The sequence below is a fragment of the Diadema antillarum genome, unplaced genomic scaffold (genome assembly GCF_040938485.1).
Source record: "Diadema antillarum isolate AM-2024a unplaced genomic scaffold, OU_Dant_1.0 seq00000532_RagTag, whole genome shotgun sequence".
In the NCBI taxonomy this organism is placed as follows: Eukaryota; Metazoa; Echinodermata; class Echinoidea; order Diadematoida; family Diadematidae; genus Diadema; species Diadema antillarum.
In genome coordinates, this window is record NW_027271483.1 from 209138 (window position 1) to 220330 (window position 11193).

Genomic DNA, 11193 nt, shown 5'->3' on the forward strand with positions numbered 1-11193 from the left:
CATTACCTCCAACTTTATTGCTGTTGTTGTTGTTGTTTTTTTTCTCCAACAGCAACCAAAAAGTAATGACATTGGGTACATTGTACCACTAATATGTAATTCAGAATCTGTATCATAATGATACTTTTTTCCTTGTTTACAATAGAAAAGGGTTGACAAGAGGAAAAAAAGAAAATGTCACCTCTGCTCGTCATTCTGTTCACATGTATAGGAGGGAGGGGTGACCACAAATTGTCTCTATTGGAATCGGTTAAAGAAATGTATAATTCCGTTCTCGTGTTAATGGTATTCCTGCTTCTGTTCTCAGAGGTTGAGACAGTTGCGTTTACCTTGTTTGATATAGTAAGTTTTGATCTATGCACATTATGTTCAACGTCATTTATTCCTTCTGTTTTTTATAGAAGGTATATCTATGTTGAAATGCCAAACGCAAGCTCCACAAAGATTGTTAATTTCTTTTATATGTGTGCCAAGCGTGCACTTTTAAATGCCTATGATAATAGCACAAAATGTATCGACACAATTCTTATTTGTGACCACATGAACTTGTCCCTTCTTTTTCTGGTATGCAGATACTCCAGTAGCCAGATTCACACCCCCTGTCATTATTCCACACCCAGTGAACACAAGCTGTTAACATTTTCTGGTTGTAACCGTACAACCGACATTTTTGCTGTCAATGTCTGTACGTACGTAGCTACTCAAATGTGTCACATTTCTTCAAGGGGAAAATATTCATTCCAGTGTCTCTCCCTGCTTTTTATACAGTTTTCTTGCTGCTTGTACTGACAAACACAGGTATTTTTCTTTGTAAATCATCCCGTGAAATCCCTACCTCAAGACAAAAATTGTACTCGTACTTCAAGCTTGGTTTACGCATAATGCTTGCTCATATTTTGTTTACAGACATTCCTTTGCCAGCTACTCAAGCATCTTATATAACTCAGCCAGGTGAATGTCGTCTTCTCTCTAAACAGCAAGCAGCAAACAAGTTCAAAAGCAGAGTTTTGTGTCAACAAGTTTATGTAATACCCACTGTTCTGAAACTTTTTCACAATGGCTGAGTCAAATAGTGTGAATGATATGAATAATGGAATTGTTGTTATGTCTGCTTATGCACAAGACAAAGAGGATGTACCCGTACATGCCACAAATAGCGAAGAGGGTAATAACCCTGATATAATTAGTTTTTTGAACTCACAAGCTCACGAACTGATACTTGATTCTGATGTAAACGAGACCAGTCCTCAAATACCACCCACAGAATACCACATTGAAGACGACATAATTTCATTATCTCATTCTAATCCAAACCAATTTTTTATTTCGCACTTTAACATAAGGAGTATAAACAAAAACTTTGATCAATTCAATATGTTCGTGAATCAAGTTAGATTTGATAGTCAGGTTATCGGAATCAGTGAAACCTGGTTAAATGAAACATCACCTTCTTCGCTATTTACCGTTGATGGCTTCACTCTTTTGACAAAAAACAGGGCAGGTAAAAAAGGCGGCGGAGTTGGGCTTTACGTCACTCAGAATTTGAATTATGAACTCTTAGACGAATTCAGTTTAATGTCTGAAGTTATTGAGAGTATTTTCATTGAAATTAGGGTTCCAAATAGAAAAAGTATTGTTGTCGGTGAAATATACAGACCTCCAAATACAAGCCCCACTGAATTTATTGAATCTTTATCCGTACTTTTAGCTGATAAATATTTGGAGAATAAAAGTTGTTTTATCATGGGTGACTTCAACTTAAACCTTTTAGACTGTCATACCAACTCCGCATGCCAAGATTTCCTCAATGTGATGTTATCCGAGTCCTTTTCACCTCTTATAAAGAAGCCCACTCGAATTTCAGATGTCACAGCAACTCTAATTGACAACATCTTTGTTAATAGTTCTCTTTCCAATATCACGTTTGGTGTAATAGTGTCTGATGTATCCGATCATTTTCCGATTTTCGCTGTTCTGCCCAATGTTAACATAAGTAATGCCTCTTTTTATTCGCCCAATTCTGGTTTTCGAGAAATGTCAGAAACTAAAATCTTAATAGACTTAGGGAGAGACTAGGATCCATTAATTGGTCAATTGTTAATAACCAAAGCGATGCAAATTTAGCTTTTGAACACTTATCACAAATATTATCATCCGCATTCAATTCCATTATACCCGTTAAGCCATTTACTCGTTCAAACCGTAAAAAGGTTCCAAAGAAACCATGGATTACGAAATCTCTCCTGAGGTCTATTAACCGTAAAAATGCTCTTTTCTACAAATACCGAAGTGATCCTAACAGTCGAACTCGGTCTCGGTATGTGCATTATCGCAACGTTCTAACATCATCCATACGTTTAGCCAAACGAATGTATTTTTCAAAGCAATTTATCAAGCATAAAAATGACATCAAGAGTACGTGGAAGGTGATAAATGAAGCGCTGAACACTAAAAATAACATCGAACCACCTAGGCATATTATTAATAATGATAAGTACATTGAAGATGAAGCTGATGTGGCAGAAGTATTCAATGAATACTTTGTAAGCATAGGACCTAATCTTGCCAGCAGTATTCCGCATTCAAATACTGATTTTTATTACTTTCTAAAAGACCAGAATCAGCAGTCTCTTTTTTTTGAACCTGTCATTGAAGAAGAAATCAAAGATATCGTGCAAAACTTGAACACTAAGAAAAGCTCTGGATGTGATGGAATCACCAATTTTCTCCTTAAAAACATCATTAATGAAATAGTTATACCATTAACACACATTTTTAATCTATCGTTATCTACTGGCATAGTTCCACAAAAAATGAAAATAGCTAAAGTAGTACCAATTTTTAAAAAAGGACAAAAAGAATCTGTGAGAAATTATCGCCCTATATCTTTGTTAACTTCATTTTCAAAACTTCTTGAAAGGTTGGTATATACGCGCACACACAAATTTCTCGAAAAGTGTGAAGTTTTCTGTAACTCCCAGTTTGGTTTTAGGAAAAACCACAGTACGACCCATGCCTTACTCACTTTTATCCATAAAGTTGCTCATGCTATAGATGATGTCTCCCACACTATTGGAGTTTTTCTTGATTTTTCGAAGGCCTTCGACACAATTGACCACGATATTTTGATTTACAAGCTACGACATTATGGTATACGTGGGAAGGCTTTGGACTGGTTTCGAGATTATTTATCAAACAGAAAACAATTTGTGAGTATAAATGGCCGTGATTCTCAGTTACAGTTAATTTCATGTGGTGTTCCACAGGGCTCCTTACTAGGCCCACTATTGTTCATTTTGTATATTAACGATCTTCCTAGTTCCTCGCCAATTCTTTCCTTTATATGTTTTGCTGACGACTCCAATCTGTTTTTTACACACAGAGATCCTTATACTCTTGTTAACACAGTGAATAAAGAACTTAAATCTGTGCAATCTTGGATATACGCCAACAAATTGTCACTTAATATTGATAAAACTCATTGTATGCTTTTTAGCAATAGTCTTAAAACCCTTCCTTTTCATATTAAGTTTAATGAAACTGAATTAAATCAAGTCAGTAGTATAAAATTTTTAGGGCTTTTTATTGATAGTGATTTATCTTGGAAATCCCACGTTAGTTATTTAAGTAATATTCTTTCTAAAAATACGGGTGTTCTTAATAAACTTAAGAGTGTTTTTCCAAGTCAAATTCTGCTTAATCTTTATTCTACTTTGATTACTCCGTACCTTAATTATGGTATTCTTGTGTGGGGGAATGCAACTAGAAATCTTCTTGATATACTGTTCCGTATTCAAAAACGTGCCATCAGAAATATCAACCATGTCGGATATTTGTCCCACACGAATGATTTATTTTTGAAAAATAAAATACTGAAAATATCAGATCTGTTCAGTTACAACGTCGGCATATTTATGTACAAATTTTCTGCCAACGAGTTACCGGGTGTTTTTACTAGCATGTTCAGAAAAAACTATTTGATTCATAATTATCCTACCCGCCAAAGTGACGCATTTCACCTTCCACGTACTCGAACAATTTTCGCTAAAAAAACGATAATGTATACGGGCCCTAGATACTGGAATGACCTCTCCCCCGAAATAACAAGCTGCTCGTCCTTATATTCCTTTAAACGTAAATTAAAAGAGTTTTTATTGAGTGCATATTTTGCAGACACTGAACAGTCGTAATGTCTTATGTAATACTGTGGTATGTTATTGTCCAATCAAACATTTTGTCAACACGTTGCAGATTCCATTTAGGGTCTTGCCATCGGGCTCTCTGAATTCATCATTAGCAATTCCATATTCTACTTCGTTTCCCTCTCTTCCTCTTTCCCTCTACCCCTCTCTAACCTTCTATGCAGAGCTTGACGGCAGGCACCAAATGGCTTAATAGTTGTACATGTTACTTTTTGTGTCTTACTGATCATATCCTGGTGAAAGTTTTAATGCAACAATAGTTCAGTTCAGTTCAGTTCAGTTCAGTTTTTATTTCTGCATTTCAAAATCAATACAAATCAACAAATCAACAAGATACTTACATAGTCATTTCCACAGTTAATATTCGTAACGTTTGGATCTTACATACATTTTCTTTTTTTTTTCAAGAACGAATATCATATATGAAAGGAAGCAATAGGAAATGATAAAAATGAAATGCAGGGGACCATCATCATAAGCTAAGCTTGACGAGGATGATGGCCCCAGGTAAAGAGATACATAAAGAAAATCTTGCCACTCACTGAGTGGGGGGTAATTGTGCAATGGGCTCAACGAAGAGATACATAAATAAAGAAAATCTTGCCACTCACTGAGTGGGAAGTAATTGTGCGAAGGGCGTGCGGTGCAGTGCGGTGTGCATTGTGTTGGGATGAATCTTGGTTTGTACGTTGAGTGTTATTTTGTGTATCAGTGTGATGAGGTGAATGTTACTTCAGTTATGGCCGTGAACTCATTGTTTAGGGTGTTTGTTGACCAGGTGGTATGAATATTTATGTGTCAGAAGTATACTGGATTATGAGGGTGTTTTTTAGTTCTCGTTTGAAAATGTTCAACGACGTACGTTGTTTTAAATTAGGGGGTAAAGAATTCCAAATATCTGGTCCATTGTGCTTTAATGATTTTTGAGCTAAAATGATTCTGGGGTTTTCGAGATGGTAATCGGACGACTGACGTGTTGGATATGAATGAACGGTGAAATTTGGAGTGAAGAAGCCATCAAAAATTTTTGGAAGACAATTAAATGTATATTTATACATAAAAACAGCAGTTTGAAAGGTGTGAAGATCCTCAATTTTCAATGTTTTTAGTTGACGAAATAGGGGATTGGATGGGGATAAGTAACGGGAATTGGTAATCAAACGTACAGCACGTTTTTGGAGAGTAAAAATTGGATTAATTTTAGTTGAGCCACAGTTTCCCCAAGCGATATTGCAGTATGTGATATGTGGTAAGATCAATGCATTGTATAGAATAGTCAGGGAATTTTGAGAAATGAAGTTTTTCAGTCGATATAAAATTCCTACAGTTCTTGAGACAGACGTGTGGATATTATGAATGTGATCGTTCCAAGTTAAACTCGAGTCAATTGTGATTCCTAAAAATTTAGTAAATCTTACTTCAGTTAAAGATAATCCATCAATATTGATATTATAACTGCTGTTAATGTTCTGTGAAGCAGTAGGTTTGAAACGTATAAAATTTGTTTTAGAGACATTAAGGGATAATTTATTACATATAAACCATCGGGAGACTTTGTCTATTTCCGTGTTCAGAGTATTAAACAGTGTTTCAAGGTTCTCATGGGAGTAAAAAATATTAGTATCATCCGCAAAAAGTATAAATTTAAGAGTTTTTGATGTATTTATTATATCATTAATATATACAAGGAACAGTAGGGGGCCAAGAATTGATCCCTGGGGAACACCACATACAATATTAGAATTCGGAGATTTAGATGACTTAAATAGTACATATTGCTTTCTGTTGGCTAAATAATCAATAATCCAAGAAAGTGCTAAACCACGAATACCATATCTTTTTAATTTGTAAATTAATATATCATGATCTATGGTATCAAAAGCCTTTGATAAATCCATGAAAATTCCTATAAAATGTTTTTTATTTGCAAAAGATTCAGTAATCTTATCTAACAATTGAATTATAGCTAAATCGGTGGAATGGCCCTTTCTAAATCCAAACTGATTAGGTATAAGTAGGTCATTTACATGAAGAAAAATGTACAGGCGTTTATGAATAATTTTTTCCAGAATTTTAGAAATACTAGGTAATAACGATATTGGTCTATAATTTGTTAAAAGAGAAGGGTCGTCTTTTCTTTTGAAAATTGGAACTACTTTCGCAATTTTTAATGAGTTTGGGCATATTCCAGAAGACAGTGAAAGATTGAAAATGTAAGATAAAGGTGTGGTTATTTGTTTGATGATTTTCTTCAGTATATAAACACTTATTTCATCATGGCCACTAGATCTACTTGGCTTTAATCTGTTAACAATCTCCAGTATTTCTTCCTCATCTGTTGGGGTAAAGAAAAGGGATTTGTCGCAGTTTGGTGGAAGAAATTCAGTAAAGTTTGAATGAACATGTTTGTTTTTTATTTTTGAAGCTAATTGGGGACCAATATTTACGAAGTATGAGTTAAAAGCATCAGATATTTCATCAGGGTTTATGAGTTCTTTGTTGTCATTATAAAAAACGGACGATGTTTCCTTATTATTTTTACCTGTTATTTCATATATAGTTTCCCATAAACCATTTACGTTATCCTTCTGATTATCAAACTTATCAGAATAATACATTTTACGAGAAATACGAATCAAATTACTGAGTATATTTCTATACTTTTTGTAATCTGTAAAATGTTTTGTATTGTGGGTAGTAATCGCCAGTTTATACAATTTATTACGGGTTTTTATTGAATTGATGATTCCCTTTGTAATCCAGGGATGTTTGTTCTTTCTGCGTATTTTTTTCTTAACTAAAGGAATGTTTTTTCGATAATAATATAAAAGTTTATCTAGGAAAATATCATAAGCTTTATCGGCGTTATTTTGAAGATACACTTCTTGCCATTCTTCCTTCACTAAATCAAGATTAAGTAATTCAATATTCTCGTCTGATTCTTTTCTGTACATTATCGGCCTGGGTTTTGAAATACTTTTGACGTTTTCAGAATAACGAAGAATAATGAATATCGGTAAATGATCAGATATATCATAATATAAAATACCATTAATGAATTTATTTACAGAAAAGTTATTAGAAAAAATATTATCCAACAAGGTTTTAGATGTTTGGGATATTCTTGTTGGGTTATCAATATGGGAATGGAAAGCATATGAAAAAAGAATAGTTTTTAATTTTACCGCTAAAGTATCTATTTTCGTCATATCAATATTATAGTCGCCCATAATATAAATTTCCTTATTTTCTTGTGTAATCGTGTTGAGGCATTCATCAAAATTTTCTAAAAACATTTCGGTTTTATGATTTGGTGGCCTGTATATAACACCAATTATCTTATTTTTCATTTTATCATTAATGATTTCCACAAACAGGCTTTCACAACCTTCAATATCAATATCAGTTCTTATTTTTACTCGCAATTCGTTATATATATATAGGGCTACCCCTCCCCCTCTACCTCTCTTACGATCAGAGCGAAATATTTTATATCTATCAAGGCTAAACAAATTTGGAGACGTGTGCCCTAGCCAAGTTTCAGTTATACCGATTGCGGAAAAGGGAAAATTTTGTAAAGAAAGAAGAAGTAGTTCAAATGAATCAAAATTTTTGTTTAAGCTTCTAGCATTCCAGTGGAATAAGCTAAAATCTTTAATGGGGTTATAATTAGTGTCATCATTCCTATTTGTGGAATTACTACGGGAATTATTAACATGACTTGCAGTGGAATCAAGTGAAGATTTGAACATATTATTGAAATCCGAAATAGTGTAGTATTTACTGTGATTACTTATGATACCCTGGTCAGGATGATCGTTGTTATGAGTCATGAGGATTTGAGTGCAAAGTTGAGAATGGTTGTTCTGGGGCCATGTATTTTGTGTAGTACGTTGCAATGTCTGTGCGTGAATGTAAATGTGAGTGTGTGCATGTGTGGGGGTGTGCAGTGCATGTGCGTTGATAATAACAATAATGATACTGATACATTTTTACGTTATACAATAGAACAAATGTTACATCATATAGTCTCGCTAAATTTATGTCTACAAAAGTAAATGGAATCCTCCTACACTTAACGTTGGTGAGGTAAATTCGTATGCGTAATATGAAATAACAATGATTATAAAAGAAGACAAGGCGCTTCTATGGTAATAACAGAAATATAATAACTCCAATAATAGCATACGAACGAGGTGTTCTAACAGTTAAGGTAAAAAAATTAGATTGGTTGTTTTACAGAGTCATACTGACAAGCCCCTTCAAACGTCTATGCATTTACGTAGAGATAGTTTGTAAAGGTGAGACATGAAAGAGGAATGTACATCTGGAGAAAAATTCTTGTGTCAAACTACAATGAAAGGGTTCACAAGTTTACAAGAGTGCAAACGGAACATTCTTGAGTGATTTATAACTGTGCACGGACACAGTCTTGACAAAAATAAAAAAATTTTATGTTATACAATAGAATAAATTTTACATCATATAGTCTCGCTAAATTTATGTCTACAAAAGTAAATGGAATCCTCCTACACTTAACGTTGGTGAGGTAAATTCGTATGCGTAATATGAAATAACAATGATTATAAAAGAAGACAAGGCGCTTATATGGTAATAACAGAAATATAATTACTCCAATAATAGCATACGAACGAGGTGTTCTAACAGTTAAGGTAAAAAAATTGATTGGTTGTTTGACAGAGTCATGCTGACAAGCCCCTTCGAACGTCTATGCATTTACGTAGAGATAGTTTGTGAAGGTGAGACATGAAGGAGGAATGTACATCTGGAGGAAAATTCTTGTGTCAAACTACAATGAAAGGGTTCACAAGTTTACAAGAGTGCAAACGGGACATTCTTGAGTGATTTATAACTGTGCACGGACACTGTCTTGACAAAAATTAAAAAAAATTCATTCTGTATACATTATCTACTGGTAGCTTAGGAAAATCCAGACCAATTGAATTTGTCCCGATCGTCAAAAACATCAGCCGTTTGTTTATCTTATACAAAATTTTTAGAATCTGATTTAAATGTAAGCTGGTATGTTGTTTGATTCGTCAGAAGCGGAAATAAATGATACTCTGCTGATCAATAGTGCTCTATGGGGAAGAAGTTCAGTTTAAACAAAAAAACAAACAAACAAACAAACAAACAAACAAACAAACCAAGATGCGGCCAACTGATGTCATTGTCAATATCAAGGTTGAAAGGTAAGTGCAGTTTAGGTATAATCAGATATGCACGTAAATAGAAAGTCTTTCCGGTAATGCAGCGGCGCCGGCAGGGCCCGGCATTCGGACGAAAGGGTCATAAGAAGATAAAAAAAAAGAATATCTCAGTTGCTATTACTGAGTCATGCTGCTTAACCCCTGCTAACGACTGTGCACTAGCGGAGAGAAACTTTGTGCAAAGTTCATGCATTCTAAGTAGTAATATGACAATAATAAAATTATATTTCATTAAATCCAAATGGAATGATGTGGTGGTTGTAAATCCACGAAGACCTCTTTAAGAAAGAGAAAAGAAATGTGTTAATTTTGGTTTAGCCCCTTTGACTTTGATTTGTTTTACGGGGGGGGGGGGAACAAAGCAACGATAAAAGAAAGCTCATCCACATAATAAAGACATTCGTCGTGGATTTGTGCTCAAACATGCGACAAATGATATAAAACGTTGTTCGTTGTACATGATTTTCTGCGTATTTCGTTGGTATACTGTACTCCCTTTGGCTAAGTCATTTTAATGGCATTCCAAGATATAAGTGCATAATGTATCTATATAAATATACACAATAAGATTTGTATTATATTGGTACATTGCTGGAGAACACAGTAAGATTTGTTTGTGTTTATATATTGCAGATGTATCAACATGATTACAACGTCATACTGTGTTGGGGAGGTCAATAAATTAATGTATACGGCAATTTTGAGTGTATACCTCGCTTTTTAACAGTATTGAGTACAGGCATAATCATACAGTAATCTACAAGAGTTACAGGGAGTTCTGCCACAATAACAAAAAAAAGCAGTATGCACGTTTTGACAAAATGGGTCCTATGTATTGGGCAGGACAATAGCATCCTTTACAATAATATCATTGTCTATTAAGGTAAAGTTTATCACATCAATTGACCAGATCATGCAGTACGATCTAATTTAAAATCATTACAGCATTTTGGTAACTATACACAATGATCTATACATATGTTGAGCTTTTTTTTATCGTAGTGAAATTGTAGGGTGTGTTAGTTGTCTTATATAAATGCACATTTAAATAATAATTACGATTGTTTTCAGTCTTCGGTCTTATATCACGAAAATACATCGTAGTATAGGCATATATGAATGTCACAAGTGAATGTATCAATTGCAGTTTGAAACTAATGCATTATTGGGTTTCAATAAAGAGTTTACTACAAGTACTATCAATCTGTATACATCAAACAAATCAATCTGTATATGTATTATGTCAAACAGTAAATAATGTCATAAATTTCCACTGACCATGTTCACTCGATGATCAGGGAGTGAATGAGGGAACATGTTCATAGTATATATACCAAAGTAGGCTGTATAATAATGATGGCTCGGTCACAGTAAGTTCATATTAATGTATAGTTTGTTTGTTTTTCTTCTTCTTTTTTATTACATAAAATTTGGCAACCTTACATCATCATTCTGGTCTTATCTTCTATCCGTTCTCCGTTTCTTTTTCACAAACACTGATTACTCGGGGCTTACAGCCAAACAAGCTAGCTTTCATGTAGGTCCCGTCATACTTCTCTTTGATCAACCCCATTTCGATTTCGATTTTGACCAGTTATCATTACATGTAATTACTGTGTTATCACCATGTATATTGTTTGTTTTCTGCACATTGTTCACAAGGTAAAAGAACTTGTCTGGTTTCTGTTGTAATGTTCATAAATGAGAAGTATGAAAATAAATGAATTGAATTGAATTGACTTAACAGGTTAAATTTCACA